Consider the following 15654-nt stretch of genomic DNA (forward strand, 5'->3'; position numbering starts at 1 on the left):
GCGGTGCTCGTGCGCACCTTGTTCCCCTACCCCGAGCCCTCCTTCGCCTCCAGCGCCGGCGAACCGAACAACCGACCCGCCATCAACGCCGACGAGCTTGAACCTGTGCTCCAAACGCTCGAACGTCGACCAGGGTAGGTGTTCCTCGATCCTTTCTCCCCCACGCGCCTCCCCGTGGCAGCCCCGGTAAGCCCTGCACCGCAGAACACCACCGGCAAGATGCCACGGCGGAGAAGGCCGGCGAAGGACCCGGTTGTAATTTCTTTTTTTCGTTCAAGGGTGTCTCTGCAAGTTTTACAGTGTATACCAGTGAACTTCTAAAATGTGAAACAAATCACAGAAAAATCAGAAAAATGCAAACTCAACTGATCTGGAATCCTTGTAACAAAATCTACAAATTTTGTAACATTCACATTTGCAGAAACTCAACCGAATTTAATCAAGGGAAAAGATTAAGAAAATCACCTTATGCATGTTCATGAAGTTCTGCTCATCAAATGACCTTGATTTTTGGTTATGTTATAACTAATGGGATGCTAAGATCACAGTAAAAAGATGACACCAAACCAAAATAGTTATCAGGTTAGAACAATCAAGATTCTCTAATCTGTTGTTAGCATTCTCGATTTAATTCTGGAAAATATGTACATGAACTTGCTCTGAAAATTTTACTACAGCCTTGTGCCACTGAATCTCTGCAAATCTCTAAATTTCAAATTTATTACAATTCATTTGCTTTATACCATGATTTATTCTTGTCTTATCAACTTAATTCCTTATATATAGTTCTTATGCTCAGAAAAATCCATGTTTATTTCTGGAGTCTCTTTTTAGCTCTGTGTTCCTGTCTAAGAATTTTGAGCTGCATTTACTGAGTTTTGCCTTGGTGAATAATCATGCTTAGCATCTTAGGGCTAGATTTACTATTTTTGTTTTGAGTAATCTACAATGTTTCTGATCTTTATTTTTGGGCATGATCTTGTTTAGAGTATGTTCTACCCGTGATAAAAAGTTCAGATGCAATGCTGGTCAGATGCATCTTGAGAAATTTATGCAAACTCATGTTAAGTTAACTGAATAACTAATTTAGTATAGTGAGTTAAATCTTGAAAAAATTTCTGGAGTATGTTTAACTCAGGACTAGTCTCTGGTAAAAATTTGAGAACCAAATCCTTAGTAAAACTTTCGGTAGATTTAATCTTTGTTGATGGCTTGCTGTTTTTAATCTTTTTATCACCTCTGCTATATAAGTGTATAAAATCTGGAAAAATTTCAGTACTGAGTTTATGCTTTGAAGTTGCTTGCATAAAATTTGTAGCACCAGAATCCATGTTGAACATTCTGTACAAAAATATGAAGTAACTAGAGTAATCCAGTTGCATGAATAGTTATAGTTTTTGCTCTATGATAGATGCTGAAATTTATACCCTGAATGTTCAAGTTTGAATCTGAGTTACTTTAGTGTTTCATCACTAGCTCTTTAGTAGTTGTGTTGTTAAGGAATAATGAAAGCATGCTATGTGTTGAAATTGAAAATGAAAACCCAAAACCCCACTCATTCATGAATAACCGTAGTTATGCTTGCTACTCTATAAACGATTGCCCATGCAATGAAATGTGAAATCATCACTAAATTAACTTTCGTGGACTACAACTTTATCGTGAAGGAAAGAAATTATATCCCTGAATAACTCAAAATCTTGCATTGCATATAGAAACGGTTAACCTCGCGGACGGAGACTACGAACTGGTGCCCGCGGACTCTCGTGCGGAGCAGGAGGTTAATCTGAACTGTACTAACTTGTCTCAAGACCTGGGCCAAGCCCCAGAAGCTTTTCTGTCTGACAGTGCCCAAGAAGGCAAGCCCCGGAGCATAATCCCACTATTTTTCCGAATTACCATTCTGCTATCTATTTATTAATGTATGGTAACAGTTGGTTTTCTGCATTTAAGTTCTCTAGGCGTTGATTGAAAACCCTAGATGCATGATCCATAGGAACCTATGTTTGATACCGGATCTTTTTATCGACTAGTTGCCATGCTAAATAGGCACGGTAGAAGTCGAGTGGTTCCCTGCCTCTCGCGAGCAAATAGGAAATGTACTGACTTTATTTCCTGTTGAAATGTAAGGACAACAGGCGGGGTTGTGTAGTTGTGATACCCCGCTGGTGTAGTCAAAAATGGCTAAGGTCGCGGTGTGTGGCTCATTTTGTTAAGCGTTTGAAAGTACTAGCCACATACCGAGAAATATGGTAATCGGTAAGCTTAAGTACCTGATTGGACCGGCGAGTGGAACGATCTCGCACCCTCTTGGTAGAAGTAGGGTTTATTTTTATGTCGCGACGTACGGGTGCAGAGTGGTCGGACTCTGTAGTCGGGGAGGGTGTTCCGGATCCACGGACTGGAAAGAAAGGGGAAAAGTAGCGTGGGCGGGAGCGAAGTCGATCCCCATGCGTGTGGTCTAGGTTCCCCTGGCCAGGTTGAAATTCGATTCAGAATCGTCCGCCTCTCACGGCATGAGATTGCTTAATGATTTCGGTCACATAGAGTAACAAGTGGAATACGATGATGAAAATATTGCTGGTTGATTAAATGGTTGCTCTACCATGTTTGAGTAGAGTTAGTTGCAAATTTAGAATGGTTAATTCCACTAGAATCTGGCTAAGTAAAACCTGAAAGTAAGGATCAACACTTAGCGGCATTTTTGGCAAACAAACCTTACCAACCAAAAAGCTTGCATGTTTAGCTATCGGACTATGTTATATCCGGAGACGGGTCAGTCTTGCTGAGTATTAGTATACTCAGCCTTGCTTGTGGCACTGTTTTTCAGGTACTAACTTTGAAGATCTGTTTGCGAGTCTTACTTGGCCTTGCACTCTGCCTCCGGGTTGGTCTGTTGAGTGGGATGGCCCTTCAGCTGGTGCTAATCACCCTCCCGCTGAGTGACGCATTCGTACGGGCTTTACCGATGCGTCACGTTATTTCGTTAGTTATCTTTTAATGCTTCCGCTGAACTTTGAGACTTGAATAATTTGAGGAGCTGGAACTCCGTAGTACTTCACTAGTCTGAACATGGTTTGTAATAAATTTTTCTTTCCGCTGCAATCACTCTGAGATGTATGAAATGGTTTGTGTTGTAATCTCTGGGCTCACCTTCGTGTGAGTGTTGTCTGCTGATCCTGGAATAGCGTGGCTTTTATCGAGGCTTCACTCGAGGAACTACCGGTGAGTGCCAAATTGGGTCAGAGTTGCTTAGCAACGAAGATCAGTGCACCCGGGCCCAGTAGTTTTGGGTGGTTCGGCCACAGCTGGTATCAGAGCTCGCAGACAGCCTACCAGAGATGACAACCTCGGTTTTCAAACAACAATTTAAAACTTGACTTCAAAACTACCAAAGTTTTTGAAAGAGTTTAGGATCTCCAAGGACAAGTCTAGGACGTAAAGCCCTAGGGAATCTTATGGGTATAATCAGGTGGCTTATTTTGTATGGCTAACTTCCAGCACATTACTTTTCAGTATTTAAATTCCGCAATTTAAATTCTGCAACTACATCGTCGCCGCGGAGGTATGCTTACTCAGTCAGCTGAGGGAGTCTGACCTTCCCGTCGGTGATGCGAGCCGAACGCTGGAGCTCAAGCAGTGGCCTACTTGAGCTGCTGCCCATATACCAACTTCGGTTGAGTATATGGGGAGTAATAGTTCGAAATTGGAATTCAATTCCCCATCAAAGACGGTACTCAGTCAATACGTTGTTTCGATAACGTATGCTTAACGTTGTCCATACGGCGGTAATGGTATGGATGCCGATTCTATAGTGATCGGTAATGTATGGGGACGCTTTCGTGAGTGCTGGCACGAAAGGTTCATTTTATATACTGTCAATCTTCTGCAGGTACGCTAACTCGAAATCGAATTATAGGCTATCTAGCTATATCGAGTAGCTATATAGTGAGAGACGTAATATGTATGCCACCAAAGTCATTGCGGAAGACCAAGATTACTTGGCAATTTTTCCTTGGTGAGGACGTATAGGTTCTACATTCATTCTCAAAAAGATTAGCAAATAAATCTCTGGGGAAATCGCAAGCAAATCAGTTAAAACACTATCCTAAGGAGCATCCAGAAAGTCTGCAACCTGGTTTCCAAGAATTTTAACCTTCTGTTAAGTCACGCAAATCGACTTGGGGTAGTAAGACTAAACGATGTTTCCTAAGTTATCAAGCTGCTGTAAAAATTTGAAAATTTTTGAAGCCTTCTAGCATGGTATTTGTATTTTTGGATCAACCCTGTGTAAAACTGTTAACTCTGAACCGTCTATACAACTGAAATTTTTCGACCTTTATAAGTTGCTCAAACTAAAAATCGTTCAACATGAAAGTTGTAGACAACTAAGTGATGAGCTTACCATAAAAATTTGAAGAATTTTTGACTTCTATGTTGAGAGTTATAGTCAAAATACACCCTCTCTGGACACTCAGTTTTCCTGGTTGACGTCACTCCGAATACCTGATCATATCACCCCCATGGAGTCCGAATTGATCTTAGTGGTGACTAGATGAATTGTTCCTTAATATCAGAGGGATCTTGTGTAAATTTTTGAGAATTTTTGAAGCAAGTTCTCTACAGTTTTGGCCATTTCTTTCACTGTTCCAGAGTTAGTAGTTCTTGTTACCATCAGCTGATCCATCGGTCTTTTGTTGGGACAGATGGAAGAGCTGCTGGTCGTTGACGCACAGGGGCACGTGCACTCCGCTTGCCTGCACTGGGACGGGTTTCCCCGCCGTCTTTGGGAGCTGTTGAGTGCAGCCGGTTACCTCCAGCCACCGGTTTACGATGGCCACGAGTTTGTGGAGGACGGAGTTCGTCGCTGCAGTGTGACGATGGTGATCCCGCAGCACCCGCTCAACGGGTGGGAGCCGATCGTGACTCAGATGGTCGGTCACTACTTGCTGGACACCTGGGAGCTTACCGCCATGAGGGCAATGACCACCTTTTGCTCTTTGCGCCCTCTGGAGGTGGTTCTGACCGCGTTCGGGTTGTTCCCTGCACCTGACCCGGCAGACCCGCTTTGGCTCGACCGGATGGCACACGTGGACGTGGTCGCTACCCTTGACCCGGTCGGGGCCCTTCGGACGACAGCGAGGTGCTTGGACGGTCTCTACAGACTTCACACTTACCAGGGTTACGCCGTCGCTCAGTTGGTGGACCACGCTCAGGCCTTGCACCTGGCGGTCCAGCTGAGAGATGGGCAGCTTCAGGAGGCTAGTACCGAGCTCGAGAGCAGGGCTACTCTTATCGCCCAGCTCCACGGCCAGGTTCACGAGCTTCAGGACACTGTGTCGGATCGTGAAGCTACGATCAACTTCCTGGAGGACCAGTTTCACGACCTGCAGCTTGAGATGGACGAGGCTCAGGGGCAGCTCCACGCGATACAGCACGCGCAGGATGCCCTTCACGCACCTCCCGACGAGATGCAGGTGGATGAGGAGGACGAGTCCCAGGAGATAGAGGGCGTTTCAGAGATGGACTCCGAGGACCAGGCGCCGCAGCCCGCACCGGTTGAGGTTCACACTCCCGCGGCGAGTGAGGCATCGGTCAACATGTAGACCGAGGCGCTGTTTCTTAGCTTTTGTAGACTCCTCTTAGTGTGGCCTACTTTTGGATCATGGCTACTAGGCTAACTTAGAGTTGAGTAACCCCCTTAGTACTGATGTTAGGAGTGACCAAGTAGAAAGGAGAGAACGATGGATGTAATGAACCCCTAATGCTACTAGTGTTAATTATCAGTGATCTGCAAAAAGCTGAAGGCAGCAGTTAGTTCGAATTTTTATCCTCTTTTCCTTTCGGATTTAGCTCCTGAGTTGAATACCAAAGTTGTTCCAAATTTCATCAGGAACCTGCTCGCAAAATTTCAGCCCAAACGGATTGGTATTGCAGGAGATAATCGCAAATTACAGAAGCTCTGTTTTCTGTGAAGCAGAAAAACCAGAGGAGGAGTAATTGAATTTTTCGACTAACCTACTCTGGAAATCTGACTTTGTGATGACTACCAAAGTTGTAGATCATGAAATTTCCTATCTCTTGTAAAAATTTCAAGTCCATATCATGTACCGAACTCCAGTTATGAGCGTTTTCGTATCGCTGGTTTTGCTGCACAACCTGATTAAGCAATTTCCAGTATTTCCATGTCATTTTGAGATGTATATTCCATTTGAAATGATGATAATGATGAGCCTAATGCAAAAGTACTCACATTTCAGATGGTTGGATCAACTCGAGGCACCCCTAGTGGTTTTGGAGCCGGAGGGAATGGCGATCCACCTCCACCTCCTCCACCAGTGGGTATTGCTGAGGTTCTTGCTGCCCAGACAGAGATTTTGCGGCAGTTGGTTCAAGCTCAGCAACAACCGCGGGGTGGGCATCATGCTCATCACGCACAAGAGGCGAGCTACCAAGATTTCCTCAGCACTCAGCCTCCGCTGTTCAATAAAGCGGATGAGCCTCTGGACGCTGACGCTTGGATTCGCACGATCGAGTCCAAGTTTTCTCTATTGACTACTCCTTGTTCCGAAGCGAACAAGACTCGCTATGCCGCGCAGCAGCTTCGCGGATCAGCTCGTATGTGGTGGGATCATTACCACGGGATGCTACCGGCTGATCATGTGGTGAATTGGAATGAATTCAAATTGGCTTTTCGAGATCATCATATTCCAGCTGGACTTCTTGACCGTAAGCTCAACGAGTTCTTGGCCTTGACTCAGTGCACTCGTACCGTGGTGCAGTATGCTCAAGTATTCCATCAATTGTGTCAGTATGCTGGACATCATGCCGATACCGACGCTAAGAAGCGTGAACGCTTCCGTCGAGGCCTTAGTACCAAATTACAGGAGAGGCTAAATCTTGTCCGAGCAGACTCATTCAATGAATTGGTGAATATGGCTATATCTCAGGAGGATCTAATTTCTGCACACCGCGCTGAAAAGAAGCGCAAGGCACCTGCTGGACCCTCGAGTGCCTCTGCACCGAGGTATCGTATTGTGCAAAATAACCCACCCGCGTCCTCTCAGAAGGCCCCTCAGCCAGGGCGTTGGATTATTCGGCCTCCTCAACAGCAGCAGCAGACTCGATTCGGGCTTCCCCAGCAAGCTCGATTTGCACCTCAGCAGCAGCAGAACGGCCCTAGGCCGAATGCTCAGCCAGCCGCTCGCCCCGATAATAATAACCGCTGTTTCAGATGCGGGAGTCCGGATCACTTTGCCAAGATGTGCCCCCAGGCGGGACAATCTCAAGGGCAGGCTTCTCGCAGGAATGATCAGAACAAGGGCAAGAGGCAAACCATTCAAGTCAGGCAGGGCCGACTTAACTTCACCAACCTTGCTGAACTACCCGAAGGAGCACCAATCATGTCGGGTACATTCTCTATAAACCAACACCCCACAGTTATCTTATTCGATTCTGGTGCCTCTCATAGCTTCATTAGTTCTAAATTTGGGGCAAGGGTTGGGTTAGATTTCTGTCACACAAAAGGGTCATTCATGATATCTACCCCGGGTGGTAAAGTCGCATCAAACCAAATCGTTCATAATGCGCCACTTAGTTTGGGTAGTAAAACTGTTCCTACCACTTTAATCTTGTTGCCACTAGAAGGTATGGACATTATTCTGGGAATGGATTGGATGAAAAGACATGGGGTAATGTTAGATATCTCTTCCCGAGCCGTTGAAATAAATTCTCCAACTCATGGTCATTCGGTTCTATATTTACCTCATCACCAATACAACAGCTCTTGTGCCTATGCCATGAAAGATATTCGTCTCGAAGATATTCCGGTAGTCCGTGAATATGTAGATGTTTTTCCGGAGGATTTACCTGGTATGCCGCCAGACTTGTCATTGAACTTCAGCCTGGTACAGCACCTATTTCAAAAAGGCCATACCGAATGCCGCCTAAAGAATTGGCTGAACTAAAAATCCAGCTACAAGAACTGTTGGACAAGGGTTTTATCCGCCCAAGTGCTTCACCTTGGGGCTGTCCAGCATTGTTCGTAAAGAAGAAAGATGATAGTCTGAGGTTGTGTGTTGATTACCGGCCTCTCAATGCGGTGACCATCAAAAATAAATATCCACTTCCCCGCATTGATGTATTGTTTGATCAATTGGCTGGAGCAAAGATTTTCTCCAAGATTGATCTTCGTTCGGGTTATCATCAAATTAAAATCCGGCCTTGCGATATTCCCAAGACCGCCTTCTCAACCCGATATGGTCTCTATGAATATTTGGTTATGTCTTTCGGTCTCACCAATGCTCCGGCTTATTTTATGTATCTCATGAACTTGGTATTTATGCCGGAACTTGACAAGTTTGTCGTGGTCTTTATTGACGACATTCTGATCTATTCCAAAGATGAGGCAGAACATGAGCAACATCTGCGCATTGTTCTTCAACGTCTCAGAGATCATAAGCTGTACGCAAAATTCTCCAAGTGTGAATTCTGGCTGGACACAGTCAAATTTCTGGGTCACACTATATCTAGTGAAGGCATTTCTGTTGATCCCAGCAAAGTACAAGAAGTGATGGACTGGAAACCTCCTACTTCAGCTCATCAGATCCGCAGTTTTCTCGGCTTGGCGGGGTATTACCGCAGATTTATTCCGGACTTCTCCAGAATTGCTAAGCCCATGACAGAACTACTAAGGAAAGATGTCAAGTTTAAATGGAACACGAAGTGTGATGAAGCATTCCATACATTGAGAGCACATCTAACCACTGCACCAGTCTTGGCTCAACCTGACAACAATAAACCATACGACGTTTATTGTGATGCTTCAGGCACTGGTCTTGGTTGTGTTCTAATGCAAGACAATCGGGTGATAGCTTATGCTTCCCGAGCTCTTCGGCCACACGAGCTAAATTATCCCACTCATGATCTGGAACTAGCCGCCGTTATTCATGCTCTCAAGCTTTGGAGACATTATCTTATGGGCACTCATTGCAATATCTATACCGACCATAAGAGTCTCAAATACATTTTCACTCAAAGTGAGCTGAATATGAGGCAACGAAGATGGCTGGAATTAATCAAAGATTATGATCTGGAGGTTCATTATCATCCGGGCAAGGCGAATGTTGTAGCCGATGCGCTCAGTCGCAAGGTTCACTGCAATTGCCTATCAATGGAGTCATATAATGACACATTGTGTGCTGAAATGCAAAGGCTGAAATTAGAAATTATTCCTCAGGGCTCTTTGAATCATATTTCGGTGGAACCGACACTCTATGACCAGGTCATCATGGCACAATTACACGACAAAAGTGTTGGTATCATCAAGCAGCAAGTAGTAGAAGGTGAAAATAAATATAAGTGTTTCCGAGTGGACCATAAAGGAATTTTGTGGTTCGAGGATCGCCTAGTCGTTCCCAAGAATCCTGACCTGCGGAAACAAATCCTGGACGAAGCACATCTCTCTAAATTCTCTATTCATCCGGGCAGCACCAAGATGTACCAAGATCTCAGCCAAAATTTTTGGTGGACTCGCATGAAGAGAGAGATTGCCAAATATGTCGCAGAATGTAACACCTGCCAGAGAGTGAAAGCGAGTCACTTGAAAGTTGCTGGAACTCTCCAACCTCTACCGATTCCGTCTTGGAAATGGGAAGATATCAGCATGGATTTCATCGTGGGCTTACCAAATACTTCTCAGCACCATGATTCCATTTGGGTCATTGTTGATAGCCTCACAAAGACTGCTCATTTTATTCCAGTGCATACTGAATATCGAGCCAAGAAATATGCTGAGCTCTATATGGATCGGATTGTCTGCCTACACGGTATACCCAAAACAATTATATCGGATCGTGGTCCTCAGTTTGTGGCAAGGTTTTGGGAGCAACTCCAAGAGGCTCTCGGAACTAAATTAATTCGAAGCTCAGCTTACCATCCACAGACTGACGGACAGACCGAAAGGGTTAATCAAATTCTTGAAGATATGCTTCGAGCATGTGTCATCCATTATGACAAGAACTGGGACAAATGTTTATCCTTGGCAGAGTTTTCTTATAACAACAGCTATCAGGCCAGTCTGAAGATGGCACCCTTCGAGGCCTTGTATGGTCGACGGTGTCGAACTCCTTTGAGTTGGTCCCAGACTGGAGAACGTCAAATCTTTGGACCTGAATTAGTGGTCGAGGCTGAAGAGAAAGTAAAAATAGTACAAGCAAACCTCCGAGCAGCCCAGTCTCGGCAAAAGAGTTATTTCGATAAAAGAAGGGATACTTTGAAGTTCATGGTTGGTAATCACGTCTATTTACGAGTGTCCCCAACTCGAGGCGTTCAACGTTTCGGAGTTAGGGGTAAGCTCGCACCTCGCTATGTCGGGCCATATGAAATCATTGAAGAATGTGGACCCGTGGCTTATCGTTTGCGACTTCCTTCACGACTTGCCGCCATCCATAATGTTTTCCACATATCCCAACTCAAGAAATGTGTTCGAGTTCCTACGGAAATCATTGATCAACAGGAAATTTTAGTGGAGCCCGATCTCTCATATACCGAATATCCACTCAGAATTCTGGATCAAAAAGAGAGAGGTACTCGTCGAAAGGTGGTAAAAATGTATAAAATTCAGTGGTCTCATCACACTGAAGAAGAAGCCACTTGGGAGACGGAGGATTATCTTAATCGACACTATCCGGGTTTCCTTAGCTCTACCTCAGGTATATCATTTTCCCCACCTCAATTCAATCATCCAATCTCGGGACGAGATTCTTGTTAAGGGGGGTAGGTTGTGACACCTCAGGTGTTAGCACATCTAATGCAATCAAGGTACCTTAGTTAAAGTTAAAAGAAACATTTGAGAAATTAATTCAAAAAGAAAGGATCAAATAAAAGACAAATCATACAAAAGAAATTAAAGGAAAAAGAAAAAGGAGTGGGAAGCAACTCAAAATTTATTTCAAAAATTGTGCACAAAATTTTAGTTGCTCATGAGAGGTGTTTCAATTGACATGTGCTCAATTGAACTTCAGCCAAAATCAATTCAAAAACTGAATAAAACTAAAGTCCTTTTGTGCAAATATGCAAATGTACCAATAGTTCAAAATGTGAGTTTCAAATGAAATTTTACATAACACAAAAGTTGAAGATCTTGAAAAGTTATGCAAAAGTGGTATTCAACACTTTTCCATTTGAGCCCTCCAATTAGGAGATAATTTTTGTTTACCGAGAGGTCCCTGAAATTTTCAGAAATCGCAAAAGAGCCCCTACCTCCATCTCTTTCTCCCGGCTTGCTCTGTTTCAGCCGCCGCCTGCCGTACGCCGCCGGTGGACGAAAGTCCACCGCGCGCCCGCGGCCAAATGGACCCGGGGAAACCTCTCCACGCCACCTGGCCTGCCCCTTGGCGCCCTCCCACGCCCACACGCGTCCCAGGCCGCTCCCGAGCCGCCACGACACCCCGGCCGGCGCAGCGCCGCTGCCTCCTCCGCCCGCTCGCCGTTGAGCCACCCAGGACCAAATCAACCGCCCCCAGTCACTGCATTCCTCCCCCAGGAGCTCCTTGGCCTATAAAGAACCCCAGCACCCCACAGTCGCGCCCCTTCTTCCCCTTCTTCCTCCTCCCGCCGCTCCGCCATGGCCGCCGAGATCCAGCTCGCGCGGACCGGCTAGCCCAGCCCCACATTGCCCCCTCCGACCACCGCAGCAGCTTCGCCACCTCCCAGTTAAGCTCCACGCGTGCGGAATCGAATCCAAACCCCCTCCCGAAGCCGTTCCCCTTTTGCGCCGCCGCCGGCGAGCTCAGGCTCACCGCGGACCGGCCAGCTCCGGGGAAGACCGAGCCCGACAGCTACCCCAGAAGCATCCACGAGCTCACGCGGTGCTCGTGCGCACCTTGTTCCCCTACCCCGAGCCCTCCTTCGCCTCCAGCGCCGGCGAACCGAACAACCGACCCGCCATCAACGCCGACGAGCTTGAACCTGTGCTCCAAACGCTCGAACGTCGACCAGGGTAGGTGTTCCTCGATCCTTTCTCCCCCACGCGCCTCCCCGTGGCAGCCCCGGTAAGCCCTGCACCGCAGAACACCACCGGCAAGATGCCACGGCGGAGAAGGCCGGCGAAGGACCCGGTTGTAATTTCTTTTTTTCGTTCAAGGGTGTCTCTGCAAGTTTTACAGTGTATACCAGTGAACTTCTAAAATGCGAAACAAATCACAGAAAAATCAGAAAAATGCAAACTCAACTGATCTGGAATCCTTGTAACAAAATCTACAAATTTTGTAACATTCACATTTGCATAAACTCAACCGAATTTAATCAAGGGAAAAGATTAAGAAAATCACCTTATGCATGTTCATGAAGTTCTGCTCATCAAATGACCTTGATTTTTGGATATGTTATAACTAATGGGATGCTAAGATCACAGTAAAAAGATGACACCAAACCAAAACAGTTATCAGGTTAGAACAATCAAGATTCTCTAATCTGTTGTTAGCATTCTCGATTTAATTCTGGAAAATATGTACATGAACTTGCTCTGAAAATTTTACTACAGCCTTGTGCCACTGAATCTCTGCAAATCTCTAAATTTCAAATTTATTACAATTCATTTGCTTTATACCATGATTTATGCTTGTCTTATCAACTTAATTCCTTATATATAGTTGTTATGCTCAGAAAAATCCATGTTTATTTCTGGAGTCTCTTTTTAGCTCTGTGTTCCTGTCTAAGAATTTTGAGCTGCATTTACTGAGTTTTGCCTTGGTGAATAATCATGCTTAGCATCTTAGGGCTAGATTTACTATTTTTGTTCTGAGTAATCTACAATGTTTCTGATCTTTATTTTTGGGCATGATCTTGTTTAGAGTATGTTCTACCCGTGATAAAAAGTTCAGATGCAATGCTGGTCAGATGCATCTTGAGAAATTTATGCAAACTCATGTTAAGTTAACTGAATAACTAATTTAGTATAGTGAGTTAAATCTTGAAAAATTTTCTGGAGTATGTTTAACTCAGGACTAGTCTCTGGTAAAAATTTGAGAACCAAATCCTTAGTAAAACTTTCGGTAGATTTAATCTTTGTTGATGGCTTGCTGTTTTTAATCTTTTTATCACCTCTGCTATATAAGTGTATAAAATCTGGAAAAATTTCAGTACTGAGTTTATGCTTTGAAGTTGCTTGCATAAAATTTGTAGCACTAGAATCCATGTTGAACATTCTGTACAAAAATATGAAGTAACTAGAGTAATCCAGTTGCATGAATAGTTATAGTTTTTGCTCTATGATAGATGCTGAAATTTATACCCTGAATGTTCAAGTTTGAATCTGAGTTACTTTAGTGTTTCATCACTAGCTCTTTAGTAGTTGTGTTGTTAAGGAATAATGAAAGCATGCTATGTGTTGAAATTGAAAATGAAAACCCAAAACCCCACTCATTCATGAATAACCGTAGTTATGCTTGCTACTCTATAAACGATTGCCCATGCAATGAAATGTGAAATCATCACTAAATTAACTTTCGTGGACTACAACTTTATCGTGAAGGAAAGAAATTATATCCCTGAATAACTCAAAATCTTGCATTGCATATAGAAACGGTTAACCTCGCGGACGGAGACTACGAACTGGTGCCCGCGGACTCTCGTGCGGAGCAGGAGGTTAATCTGAACTGTACTAACTTGTCTCAAGACCTGGGCCAAGCCCCAGAAGCTTTTCTGTCTGACAGTGCCCAAGAAGGCAAGCCCCGGAGCATAATCCCACTATTTTTCCGAATTACCATTCTGCTATCTATTTATTAATGTATGGTAACAGTTGGTTTTCTGCATTTAAGTTCTCTAGGCGTTGATCGAAAACCCTAGATGCATGATCCATAGGAACCTATGTTTGATACCGGATCTTTTTATCGACTAGTTGCCATGCTAAATAGGCACGGTAGAAGTCGAGTGGTTCCCTGCCTCTCGCGAGCAAATAGGAAATGTACTGACTTTATTTCCTGTTGAAATGTAAGGACAACAGGCGGGGTTGTGTAGTTGTGATACCCCGCTGGTGTAGTCAAAAATGGCTAAGGTCGCGGTGTGTGGCTCATTTTGTTAAGCGTTTGAAAGTACTAGCCACATACCGAGAAATATGGTAATCGGTAAGCTTAAGTACCTGATTGGACCGGCGAGTGGAACGATCTCGCACCCTCCTGGTAGAAGTAGGGTTTATTTTTATGTCGCGACGTACGGGTGCAGAGTGGTCGGACTCTGTAGTCGGGGAGGGTGTTCCGGATCCACGGACTGGAAAGAAAGGGGAAAAGTAGCGTGGGCGGGAGCGAAGTCGATCCCCATGCGTGTGGTCTAGGTTCCCCTGGCCAGGTTGAAATTCGATTCAGAATCGTCCGCCTCTCACGACATGAGATTGCTTAATGATTTCGGTCACATAGAGTAACAAGTGGAATACGATGATGAAAATATTGCTGGTTGATTAAATGGTTGCTCTACCATGTTTGAGTAGAGTTAGTTGCAAATTTAGAATGGTTAATTCCACTAGAATCTGGCTAAGTAAAACCTGAAAGTAAGGATCAACACTTAGCGGCATTTTTGGCAAACAAACCTTACCAACCAAAAAGCTTGCATGTCTAGCTATCGGACTATGTTATATCCGGAGACGGGTCAGTCTTGCTGAGTATTAGTATACTCAGCCTTGCTTGTGGCACTGTTTTTCAGGTACTAACTTTGAAGATCTGTTTGCGAGTCTTACTTGGCCTTGCACTCTGCCTCCGGGTTGGTCTGTTGAGTGGGATGGCCCTTCAGCTGGTGCTAATCACCCTCCCGCTGAGTGACGCATTCGTACGGGCTTTACCGATGCGTCACGTTATTTCGTTAGTTATCTTTTAATGCTTCCGCTGAACTTTGAGACTTGAATAATTTGAGGAGCTGGAACTCCGTAGTACTTCACTAGTCTGAACATGGTTTGTAATAAATTTTTCTTTCCGCTGCAATCACTCTGAGATGTATGAAATGGTTTGTGTTGTAATCTCTGGGCTCACCTTCGTGTGAGTGTTGTCTGCTGATCCTGGAATAGCGTGGCTTTTATCGAGGCTTCACTCGAGGAAATACCGGTGAGTGCCAAATTGGGTCAGAGTTGCTTAGCAACGAAGATCAGTGCACCCGGGCCCAGTAGTTTTGGGTGGTTCCGCCACAGCGAGCAATGTAAGTATTCTAAGCAGGGCTAAGCATCTAGTCAAGTTAAGTAATTAACTAACTAACTAGTGCCAAGAACAAGGATAACAAATCAAGGAAGGACTATGTATCAAGATAGGTACAACAATGCAATACATACATACTATACATATATAGCCCAACAATACCCAGGTGGAATAGCTAAACTAAATCAGATTAGACAGGTGCAAGGAATATGCTTAGCTGCTTGCCTTGGTTAACTTCGGGCTCGACCACGAACGGGATTCCGGGTTCAGGCTCCACGGACTCGGTGGGCTCCACTGGTTCGACCTCCGACGGTTCGGTCACTATAATGCATGAATGCGATGCAAGAATTAAGAAATGAATTAAACGACAAGCATAAATCATCAAATAATTTGAGCATGCCGAGAACATTGCAAGAAACTCAAGAAAATTGGTTTTGCAGCAAAAGAACTTTCCTATAATTAATCATAAATATAT

This window comes from Panicum virgatum, chromosome 3N (genome assembly GCF_016808335.1).
Source record: "Panicum virgatum strain AP13 chromosome 3N, P.virgatum_v5, whole genome shotgun sequence".
NCBI lineage: Eukaryota > Viridiplantae > Streptophyta > Magnoliopsida > Poales > Poaceae > Panicum > Panicum virgatum.